Source organism: Falco biarmicus, chromosome 11 (assembly GCF_023638135.1).
Source record: "Falco biarmicus isolate bFalBia1 chromosome 11, bFalBia1.pri, whole genome shotgun sequence".
In the NCBI taxonomy this organism is placed as follows: Eukaryota; Metazoa; Chordata; class Aves; order Falconiformes; family Falconidae; genus Falco; species Falco biarmicus.
The window spans coordinates 37,121,838-37,133,756 of NC_079298.1; the positions used below are offsets into that span (position 1 = coordinate 37,121,838).

Sequence of the window (11,919 nt, forward strand, 5' to 3'; positions counted from 1 at the left end):
TGGCATGCCATGCTGGCATTCCTCACAGCATCAGGTACTGGTACACCTCTGCAGGGGAGAAGATGATTATTTATTTTGGCTGGCTAATGCTTATACACATTTTGTTAGACTCCACACAAAGTACTGCCTCTTAGAACTAATTTCAGAGCTTGTCTGATGATGATGATGGTGATGATCTCAGGCTATGTTGACATGGCACCTCTGTGTATCCCACTTCATGGATAATTCATCAAAATAAAGTAGGTTAAGCCACCAACAGGCTCCTTCTTCATAACACAAGCTAATAAGAAACTTCTCTGTGTCATAGTTGCTAGCTTTCTTTCCAAGCCAGCTCCAGACTCATTTAATTAGAAAAGAGAAACCGATGTGGTGACTGGTGATGGGGGTGGGGGGAGGACTGGTGTTACTAGAGCGATAGAGGGCAGAGAGAAGTTTTTTGGTTTTGGGGTTTTTTATTTGGTGTTTTTTTTTTAAAAAACTCCTCCCTTGCCTTCTCAGCATTTCAACCTGCTATCTTGGTCCCCAGAATTTCCTGAGCTCTTTCTGGTTATCCCCACTGACAGAAAGGGAAAAATGGGCTCAGTTCTGGCATTCTCGCTCACCTGAAGCAAAGCTGTGGAGTAAAGGAATGACGGGTCATACAAGGGATGAGAGACCCTGCTGGGCTTCCTGTGCTCCATCCACAGCTTCACCAGCAGAAGCACTCTAAATCAGGCGTTTCTAGTTTAGATGGAGGCAGTGCAGCTGCTGTCTTCTCTTTGCAGATGGAAGGTCAGGGCCAGTGGGTAAATTCAACCCAGGTAGTTCAGATTATTTTATTTGGAAAAGAAATCTGTTTGCTGTTACTCAGATTGAGCCTTACCTACCATGAATGTAACAACTTCTCAGTCCATCAGCCACTGAGCAGTAAAGGCAGTGCTGTGGCATCCTTTTATTGTGGTTTAAGTGTGCACAGGCTCTCCTGTTATGTAGGAGGGCAGCAGGCAGAGTTTCTACTGAAATGTGTCGAAGTTGAAGGTCTCCCATGCATTGTCTCTGTGGCTGTATTTCCCAAAGCACACACATTTTTTTTTAATCACTCTTTTTATTACAAAAAATACTCTTTCCAAATGAGCTACTGTGACTACTAAGTAGTACGCTTTGTTCTGGCTACAACTTCAAAGCAGTGGCATCGATTCAATGATAAAGCATTAAAATATCAGCAGCATGGCAGGCAGGGCAGCTGGTGTGGATGCTTTTGTGTGTCAGTGTGTGCCTTTTGTTTTGTTGCCCTGGAAAGGCCCAAGTGAGGAAAAGCAGGGTGCATACCTGCATAACTTCCTCTACATCATGATGGGGACTGCTTTTGTTATGAAAATGAGCACCTTCAAATGGACTAAGACATCGTGTTGAGAAAGAGTAGTTAATGTCAAAAGGTCTTTGTGCATAAATTAAAATGTATGCAGTGAAAACCATCAAAGTTTCTCAAAGTCATGGTCTTTTCTCTCTGAATTCAACAACCATGTTTGCTTATATTAAAAAGAAAAATAGTAATGAACTTTGTACTGAAGTTGTCATTATGTCTGTAAGCTAGGATTCTCACTACAACATTTTCTGACAGTGACATTCTTGCTCTGTTGACATCAGCACAGTTGACATCAGCAGCCTGAATTTCACCCAGAAGCCTGAAAAATATGGGAACAAATAGGTAAGCAAAGATGAATAAATATTAAGATATTACCAGAGGTTGGTTGCTGCCATACTGGCTGGGTGAGCTTATTGACTGCTGGCCAAGTCTGTTGAGAGAGCCCCAGCTTCAGTTGGCATAGCCATCTGCCTAACGTATGTTGAACACCTATCTGTAAACCAACTCATTTTTTTCCTAAATTTGGCCTGTGTCTTAATATGAGTAATTATGTTTGCAGCTATAGTTGGTTTAGCATTGAGAGAATGCCAGCACGAGCTTTGTATTTAATTGTTTTTTCTAAAAATCTCTTCAACTCTTTGGAGGAAAATTAAGAAAAAAGTATTTATCCTTTTATTTTTTCACTACCTATGTGATGTGATAATGCAGATAAATAATTTTTAAAAAGTGCAAAAAAAAAAAGTGCTATAGTCTCTCAAACTTTCAGGTTAATTTATAATTTGAGGATCAGTATGGTTGTGATTATTTCCTATTCTAAGTGTCTACTGTGTTCACCCCAGCCAGCAAGTAAGCATCCACCCAGCAGATTGCTCACTCCCCCACAGTGGCATGAGTGCGAGAATCAAAAGAGCAAAAGATAAAAAAGTTGTGGGTCAAGATAAAAAAGTTTAAAAAGTGAAGGGAAGGGGTGGGGGCAGTAGGCGAAGTAATACAAAAGCAGTTGCTCACCACCTCCCACAAGGTCAATGCCCAGTCAGCCTCCAAATAGTGGCTACCTTGGAAAGACCAAATCCCTAGTTTTATTGCTGAGCCTGGCATTACATCGCATGCAATATCCCTTCAGCCAGTCTGGGCTGCTGAACTGGCTATGTCCCCTCCCAGCATCTTACCCTCCCCAGCTGGCTCCCTGCAGGGGCAAAGTGAGTAACAGAGAAAGCATTGACACCCTGCAAGCACTGCCTTCAGCAACGCTTAAAACAGCGGTGTGCTACCAACACAATTTTAGTCGCAAGCCCACAACGTGTGGGCTGCAATGAAGTAAGTAACTCTGTCCCAGCCAGACCCAGCATGCAATGTTTCATTTCAAATAATGTTTCCTCTTTTTTTCTTTTCTCAGAGCACCTATTTGCAGTCATCTTTCCCACCCTACTGCAAAAAAGCATGCCTCTTCCCTTTATTACATCCTCTCAATTTTTAGCATTGCCGCCTTCCCCCCAAAAAGTTTGCAGCCTCCCTAGTGCATGTGTGCAGGCAGGCGAGGAGGGGAAGTGGGGAGTCGTCTAAGTACGTTTTGTATATATATGCGAACCAACAACTCGCATCCGTGTCACAGCTTAACATTCACTTGAAGAAAACCAAGTCTAGTATATCAGAAAATTTCAGTACTGTCTCAAATTAGATTTACCAAGGTCAACAAAGATACCACAAAGAAACCAGTTCAACTTTGCAGCCTTGAGGAGCTGAATCTGTCGTCCTCTGTACTGTACTTACGTGCTGTGACTTTGTATATGGCTCACGGTCATTTAACCAATTTGCGGACCTTTAGCAAAATCTTAATTCTCTACTCAGTCATCTCATTGTATTTCATTCCAGCTCTGAGCAAGACCAGCTTAAACTGAAAGTGAATAAAAGGGGTAAGAAGAATTTCCTTTCTTCTAGTGAAAACATTAATACTACAATAGGAAGAAGGAAAACTAAAGCTTTTTTTTTTATTTTTTTTTTTCCAGTCCACATAAAGCAAGTTGTTATTTAGAAAGGTAAGACACAAAACCTGGGGTGGAAAAATGACAAATGCTGGCAATCTGTCTCTAAGACCAGAGTAGATGTGCCTTAGCTAAGCTAGGCCCTGTAAAATTTCCTGGTACAATTATGAAGGTGAGGGGTGTGTGGTTCTCCTTATTTTGTAAGACCTGCTTTTGAATTAGTGTTCCTAAAAGAAAATACATGTAAGTGTACTTACTTATGCTAGTACATGTGTACTTTGTGTTAGTGCACTGAGATTTAAAATCTCTATTTCTTCACTTTCCAATGCCTACTAGGATTTTTGGTTTAATAAAAATCATTTTTAAAACAAATTACCTTCCCTTCATAAAAGAAATCAGAATGCGAATTTTAGCCTATTCACTGCTTTACATCATGTCTCTGGTATTTCTGTTCTCTGTGGCTGTGAGACTAGCAAGCCTTGCATATCAGGCAGTTCCTCATCTTAGAGAGGGAAGGACTTTTGTCAAGCCTTCATGCAGTAAACATGCTTATTTTCCCCTTTTTTCTTTTTTTTCCTTCTTTTTTTTTTTTCTTTTTTTTTTCCCCAGCCAGTCCATGAGAAACTAATATGGTTTCGAGTTTTGCTTTGCAGAAAATAGTTCTGTTGATAAGCATCTCTGTATGTTTTATGTAAAGCATTTGTCCCACTTACAGGCTTGGGAAAAAGGTCGAAATTCACCTTTAGTTTTGATTTTCTTTCGATCACTTCACTTGCAAGTAATTTCAGAGTTTAGCTAAGCCAGGCATAGTTATAACACATTAAATGTGTCCTGACTTTGTGCCAGGCTTCTTTAAAAGCTGGTTGATTTATGCTGCTGCATGCAGAGCGTAAAAAATGCCAGCGTGTCTGCACGCAACACACTTCACGTTTTCCTAGCATGAGGAATTTTGATGCTTTATCCAGCAAGGAGATGTATCTGAGGCCTTCCTGAGAGATTCTCCTTATATGTTCAGGGCTGCCGCTGCAAAAATTGCATCACGTTATTTTCTCTAAGCTGCCTCTGGTGAATATTTTGGGCAATGGCTTGATGCGTCATCAACTGGTCAGCGTTTCTAATCCAGTACTATAATTTTTAAAGTGTTACTTTATGTATGTAGTACTCTTTAAGATGCAAATATCATGGCAGAACTTGTGAAGGAAAACCTGGGGATGGCAATTGGAGAGTCACAGCTAGCTCGCGCTTACAGCTGACAGAAAAGCAGTGCTGTGCGTGGGGGCCAGGCCTTGGACATTGAAGGAGGCCGCTGCCACCGGATCCAGAGGCCACACGTAGATGATCTGCTCTGGGTTATGTGTGGGAGATGCCCAGTCTCACAGCAGCAACTGGCGCCAGCTTAGACCCCCCCTTCCCCTTGCGCTGCTTGTGCCTCCCACGGGCCTGTTGCTGGGCTGCCTGCTAGTTGGGCATGGAGCCGCCGGGCCAAGCCGGTGGGGAGGAAGGTGGGAGGTGAGGGAGCAAGGCCTGGGGTTATCGGCCCGATTGGAGGGATTGGTGTTGGGACTGGGAGACGAAGCTGGTGGGAGCCAGCTGCCGAGGTGTTGTGGCCCTCACAGTGCCTTTTCAGAGGAAGGGTGAGACTTCGCTCTAAGCTGTGCTTTTGGCCCAGTGTTGTTTTGGGATTTTTCCTTTGTGTGGGGTGGAAAATGGCAGGAGTAGTGATCCAGAGATAGGTTAAAGAGGATGTGTATCATTGACTTGGAAGTGTAATAGGCTGAAAAGGTGCATTTCTGACAAGAATTGTGCTTTTAGCAGTGGACCTTGGGGCAGGGGCCGCCATGGAAGTGCTCCTCTTACATGTCCCTCACAACTCCTGTGTGGAGATATTTGCCCTGTATTTCTGTGGTTATTGCACAGAAGTTGTAGGGGTCAAACTGCCTGGGAGATGCAAAGGACAAAGAGGAACAAAGTATTGTACTTTAGGAACATTTTGGAAGTTCCTTGTCTACCCACAGCGAGTATTTTCTGGCCCTGCAGAGAGCCACGAGACTTCTGGTGTTGCACCATTTTAAAGGGGAGTGTCTAACCACTGGTCTGTGCTGTCAGAAGTCATCGCAAGAACAAGGTGGATGACTGTTTTTGTTACATTATTTATATTTTTAATATAAAATGGAACTTCATTAACATGCAGTTAATGTTAATATGAAAAGTTTTCTCTAGTAAATACATGGTCAGACAGGAGCTGCTAAAAATGACAATATAGACAAATTATTATCAATTTGGTTATTCTGAGCAGCTGCGTAATTTATCTTTGAAATAAATGCCCAGAAAGTTTTCTTTTTCTAGAGAATGAATTAGAATTGGACTACTATGTATACACAAAAGTAACCTCTATATTTCTGTCTGAGGATAATGAAATATTTACATTACTCTTTTTTGACACTATGGTGACAGCAGAAGCAGCATGGATTAAGCCTTCTCTCCCAGAGCATGACACAGGGTATTATAGAAGTCTCTCAAAAGGAAAAATCATTGCTCTGAAAAACCTCAAAAGATATATTAGAAAAAGGAGCTTCATGCTTATGGTAAGGTAACGCTTGATAAAAGGCTACGCAATATTGGCTTTCAAAACCTTCTTGAAATAAGATTAAATCCATTGAAATTCTTCAGTAAAAGCCTGACAAGTAATAGCTTTTATTCTGTCAGTGTGCCCTACTGCATCTTTTCCTTCCAAGCCACCTGAGATCCTCCTCTTAATAGCAGACATGATTGTAGATATATGTCCTAGAATTCAGAATATTACAGCAGTTCAGCTGTCCATTTCACTTCTCCCCCTTTTCTAGGTAGGGGTGAACACCTTATGCCAAAGTACTGAGTATCTCAGAAAGTATTCTTTTTCTACGTCTTTCTGGCCACTTGACTCCTCCTTGTGTTCAGAACAAAAACGACTCTGGCTTTATGAAATAACCTGTGATAGTATGGAGAGCAGTGCCTGCATTTTGTAGGTTCCAGCAGCTCCCTCTCAGCAGGGCTGTCCAGAACTTCATGTTCAGTACAACCTTCAGGCAGGCTGCTGCACCCACTTGCACGTGTAGCATTGCCAGCCTTTTCACTCGCTTATACAGCTGTGTTTTTAGGAATCCCACCTAGGAACCAGAGGGATAGAAATGGTGATGAAAAGACAAGACTTTCTCCTTGTGAGCTACAGCAAGGTGGGATGGGAAACACTCACCTGTGTACGTGAAGTAAGTGTGTTGTTATAGTGTCAATTTTTTTGGATGTTGTGGAAACGGATTCTAAGAGCAACAGGTTGATATATTTTTCATAATGTGCATACTGTGTCCTATATACTCCAGAAAAAAACCAGGAATACATGTTATTACACTGAGGACTGCTTTGAAGCATTACAGGTAGAGCACAATCATTTCCCTGTAGTTTTCTGGTATAAATTACCTTCTTTCATTGTAATATCTTTGATACCAGTTTTTTCTTCTGATCCTCTCATGTTTCTGTTTTTGCAGTTCTGCAGTATGTGAAACACTTGTTATTACAGCAATGATGACACTGAAGAAGTAACAAGGCTCTACAGCATAGAAAGTTGTGTCAATAGGTATGTGAATTAAAGGGTGGGAGGGGCGCTAGCAGTAAGAAGTTCGTAAACCTGACAGTTTACAGTAACTTTGACTTCCTCTATACAAATTTTTTCTGTTTTGAAGTTTGCAGATTAAAAATGTAAAGGGATGCCTTGGTTATGGGAACATTCCCCCTCCCCAGACAGTATCTGATAGGCTTGTTACCAACAAACCAAAGGTTTGTGTGAAAACATATTTATGCTTGTGGCTCGATGTATGCTGTTATTCAGCTCACAAATCTTAATAACATCTTAACATAGTCCCTTGTCAAAGAATCTATGTTTATTTTAGAAAACTGACCTGAAACATAATTTTGCAAGGGGAACCTTCAGAGTTCTCTGCAGGAACATGATTTGTGCATATTGAATCCTACCAGCATTTGAGGATGAAGATGCTTTAGTTCCTTGTCTACCAGCAGTTTGCTTGAGCTCTGAAGGAGCAAATTATTGGTGCAGTAAAGAGGTATTCCCAGAGGCAAGAACTACGGGTGCTATGGCATAACAGGACCTCTACCACAGAGTCTATGGACAGCCTGTCTGTGTCCTGGTCTAGAAAGGATGCAGAGATGACCAGTCCTTTCCTGAACTACACAACATCTTTCATGTTGTCTAACAACTGCAGGTAGAAGTGGGGAAAAAGCAGTGGACCTATGTTACTTCAGTGAGTCAAGTTTCATGTCTAGTGCTTCAGGGACGTAAAGTGGGAAAACTGCTGCTTATGTCTAGTCTCTGAATGCTTCCTATAGCTAGCGTTCTCTACCTTGCACTAATATCCATGTGGGAAAACTCAGAGGCCTGAGAGACTGTATTTCTTCCTATGAAATCACCAAGAGCTCAGTTAAATGTTTTCAGGCCTACGACTTTCAGTAATGTTACTAAATCACAGCCTCCACACAGAAACCTTAAAGTGACAGGCTTCAAAATCTGAGCAAAGGGAAGTCTGAGTATTGGCAAACGGCTGGAAGATTTCCTTGTGTTTACTGCACTGATTACACAGACTCTTAATGCTTAGAATTTTTGTAGGAGATAAGTGGCAGTAGGCTCTCCGTTTGGAGGAAACACATTAAAAATAATGTTTCATAGCAGAAATACCAGATTCTCATCAGAATGGAATGACTGAGGGGGAAATGGCAGTTAGGGTCACTGCATAAATGGCAACGACCATAGAATGACATAAATGAAAACCTTTGCTTCACTTTTGAAATCATAAAGTAAAAAATTTCTTCATAGAGTGTTCATTCCAATGGTGGCTTTTTTTTTGTTCTTGTTGTTTTCTCATGAAACACAATAAAAGTGGAAAGAATTTCTAACAGTTTCAGTATGGGCTGCATGCCTAGGTCTCGGTGATTAGTACCAACTTTAAAGATCATGTTACCAGCCTTTCCCTATCCCTACAATTTGATTACTGTATTGGGCTGTTACCTTAAATCATATGCCAGGATTTGAAAGCCTTTTTTGCCTACTGCATAGTTTGTGGTATCTTGAAGTTCCTCTGCTGTCCTTATATTATTGTCCATGGTATCATTATTGATGAAATAATGGTATCAGAAATGTATACTTACATTTTTGGAAACAAAAATTCCTGGAAATAGTCTATTCTCCAAAACACCATATAAAATAGACAGGAAGTATCTATATTTAATCAAAAAATCAAAAGAGTAAATTGAAGGTTAAGGCAAAAAAAAACCCTCAACAAAACCCGCAACAACCAAACCCCCCCCCCCCCGCAAAAAAAAAAAAAAAAAAAAAAAGCAAAAAAAAGCTCATAGTATTAATTATGGAGGACTGGCTTTTCAGAAAGTATAAATAAATTTAAGGTGGCCCAAACAAGCTTCATGCACAATTCTGCAAATTGCCTTCAGTTACAACTCTGTATGCCAATCTATAAACTCTAGATATTAAAAGAAAGCTGGATTCAGTTACTGATTTGTAACCATCCTCAGAATTCACCATCCAAGTGTCCACAAGAGGTGATGTCACTTTAGAGTCCTAGCATTTCAGACCTAACTTGTTAATTATGCAGAGAGTAATTAGGAGATACTTATGTCTGTAATCTTTATAGTCAGCTGGTTCGATATTCACAACTACAGAACCATCACGTTTTTCATAGAATTTGTATGCTGGGCATGATGTATAGAAAAATCTATTCTTATATTTTTGCTCTTCAAATACACAGCATGATTTTAAACAGTGTGAGCATTCATCTAGTGGGAACAGACTGATGGTTAGTAATATTTTTAAATTATTTAAGATAGTTTTAAAAATGAATCCAATTTTTAATTAATTAAAAATGTCTAGTTACTAAAGGAGGTGAATTGGGTACATACGTATAAGGAGGTGGTATTGGGTAGCCTTATTTTACTACTTAGGTGTTCTTACCACATTGGTACACATTGCCAGATTAAAAAATATTATCTTGCATAGGCTGAATAATACTACTGTGTTTACAGTAGTGGGAAGAGATTCCCTTGATGAAATCTAGAGAACTGGTGTACAAAAGTACCAGACTTGTTCTACCATGTTTTGCAGTGAGGAAAGTTTTTTGGTCCTTACTGGCAGTTACAGATCAGTGGGAGTGTGGTGTTTGGTGTGTACACGTGCTCATGTGTGCATGTGCACACACATGTTGATGACAAGCTCTACCAGTCCTACGCTGTGCTACAAAAATAGTTTTAAAGTCTCTCCCCCTCTCCCTGAAGCATTTTAGGACTAATTGCAGAGATAAGGAGAAACGTAAAAGGTGAGATGCAGAAGGCAGAAATATTTATGCATAAAATAAAAGGGGGAAAATGTTTTTAAAGAAAAACCAAAAATAAATGCAAAGATAACTTTGAATTGCTTAACTAGACGCTACTGCTTATCTATATCTTTTATATCCTTCTCTTCCTGAAATAGTTTTAATAGGTTCCCAAAGTTGATTTGAAACATGCAGCAATAAAAGACCATAGAGCACTATCTCAGGGAACTATTAGCTAATGAGTGTATAAGTTTCAATGTGTTATGTCTAAAAATAGGAATGGATAGGCTTTTTAATCTGGATAACAATATGTGGAATGAAGTGTGTGTGTATACATGCGCATATATGTGTCTGTATAGACACATATGAATAGTTATATAATTGTCAGCAAAAGCTGCTGAAAAGTACTGTAATAGAGCTCTAGTGTTTATTAGGTGCATTTTAAATGCAGTTTTTCTTTCCATATGGACTGTATTTTCAAGCTCCTTTTCTCTCTGCTCTTCACCTCATTGGAGTATTCGTTTTCTTTGTACAGGAGACCAGCAGGAGGTCTGTGAAATGACTTTTTTTTTTTTTTTTTTCTTTTTCAGTAAGGCCTACAGGATTTGGCCTATAGTTTTAGTGTAGATGAAAGAAATAATGGATTTCTTTGAAAAAAACTAGGAAAATCAGGACCATTTTGTTCAATACTACACCACTGTTTCCAGTTTGCAAGTCTTTCCACTTTATGTAAATACATTAACTTCTGAAAATCCCTTATAGCTGTGAGGTGGGGCCTTTTGAAGGAGGTGTTCTTTTGAAGGTTCATGGATCTCTTAAACACACATTTTTTTCTTCAAAGTAAATCTTGTAGACTCCCTGTCACAAATCCTTCTTATTAGGAATTCTGCTTGAAGAACTGTTTGAATTTCAATATCAGGTATTTCAAACAAATACATCTAATGCCTCGATACATTTTTCTTATGGTCAGTCAGTGTCCCTAAATAAGAAAGAGAACCTCTGATAATTTGAAATCTATCCCTAGAAACACTTTGAAGAAAAACCTAACACACCGTCCCTCCCCCCCCCCCCCCGAGGTTTCTGTAGTTACTCCTGGAAACTAAGAAAGGGAAAGTAACTGTAAAATAAACTTGCAATTTTTGAAGTTGTTGAAAACAAAAAGACCCCAATCCCACAAAAAAATCCCCCAGATTTCAGAAACAACCTCCCCACCCCCTTCCCCAAGAATGTGATGAAACCCTTCTGGTTCATATTTATCCAGTGGTGTTACATGATAACCTACTCTAGCAAAGCTCTCAAGAGACATCACCTGCCTGCATCCCTTGCTTAGAGCAGGGCTTACTTCAATGTTAGCGGCTCACAGCCTTTCCTAATCAAGTTTTGACTCTGAGAATGGATGCTTGCACAGTATGACTGTCCTTGTGAAATTTTGGTTCTTAATATTGAGTCATAATTTTGCTTGATGCAGCTGGTGCCTGTTGTTCCTCATCCTTTCATTTTGCACCTCTGAGAAGCATTTGACTGTCTTCTCCATAACCACCCACCAGGTAAAGACAACAATAACATCCCCTTTTAGCTTTTTTTTTTGGTCTAGACTGACAAACTTATTTATCTCATTCTCTGCTTCTTCATCATGTGCTCTAGTTCCTTATATAAATAAGATAAATGAGAGGTGCAAAACTCTAACAGAAAACAGTGCAATGACATATAGATAGGTTTTTGTCTTGACTCCTAAATAGAGGAAATAATTAATTATAAGAATGTCTGTCATTGTCAGTTTAAGCTGTGAAGTGAATAACAGTTGTATTTGTTTGCTATAGTGAAATCCTATTCCAGCAGATTTTTTTGATTGCAGGACAAGCAGTCTGTTTTACACATTATGCAGGAATGAGGCTATAAGGTTTTAAAGCATTTACCTCTGAATTTCTTTCTGTAGCTAAGAATGGCTATTTTGTTTGATATAATTTTGAAAATCCCACTATGCTGTTGTGCAAAGATTTTGTAGGCTACAAATCTGGAAAGAGGAAAGGTAGTCTGAAGTTTAGATATGGAGAAAAAAAAAAAGTCATAATCTCAAGAAAGCTTCATAATAAAATCTAGAATTTTTGCTCAGTGTCTTTTTGCAGCTGTGGACATAAGGAAGCACATACCTCATGTTGCATTTAAAGCCTTTAGCTATAAGACAATTAAAGGAACACACAGATTACTTGAAAGCTTGTCTGGC

General features: G+C 39.6%; 1 long non-coding RNA gene across 2 annotated transcripts in view; it reads left to right on the forward strand.

The window, feature by feature from the left end:
• Window positions 1–8,579, forward strand: part of LOC130157228 (uncharacterized) — a 38,808-nt gene extending 30,229 nt beyond the window's left edge. Inside the window, exons 4-6 of one of the 2 annotated variants that reach the window (XR_008824737.1) lie at window positions 1,601–1,687; window positions 3,218–3,258; window positions 6,849–8,579. This is a non-coding gene — a long non-coding RNA (uncharacterized LOC130157228). Of the gene's footprint in view, window positions 1–1,600; window positions 1,688–3,217; window positions 3,259–3,351; window positions 4,151–6,848 lie in introns of those variants that run through there. The other variant, XR_008824738.1, reaches the window with a different exon arrangement.
• Window positions 8,580–11,919: the final 3,340 nt, after the last annotated feature.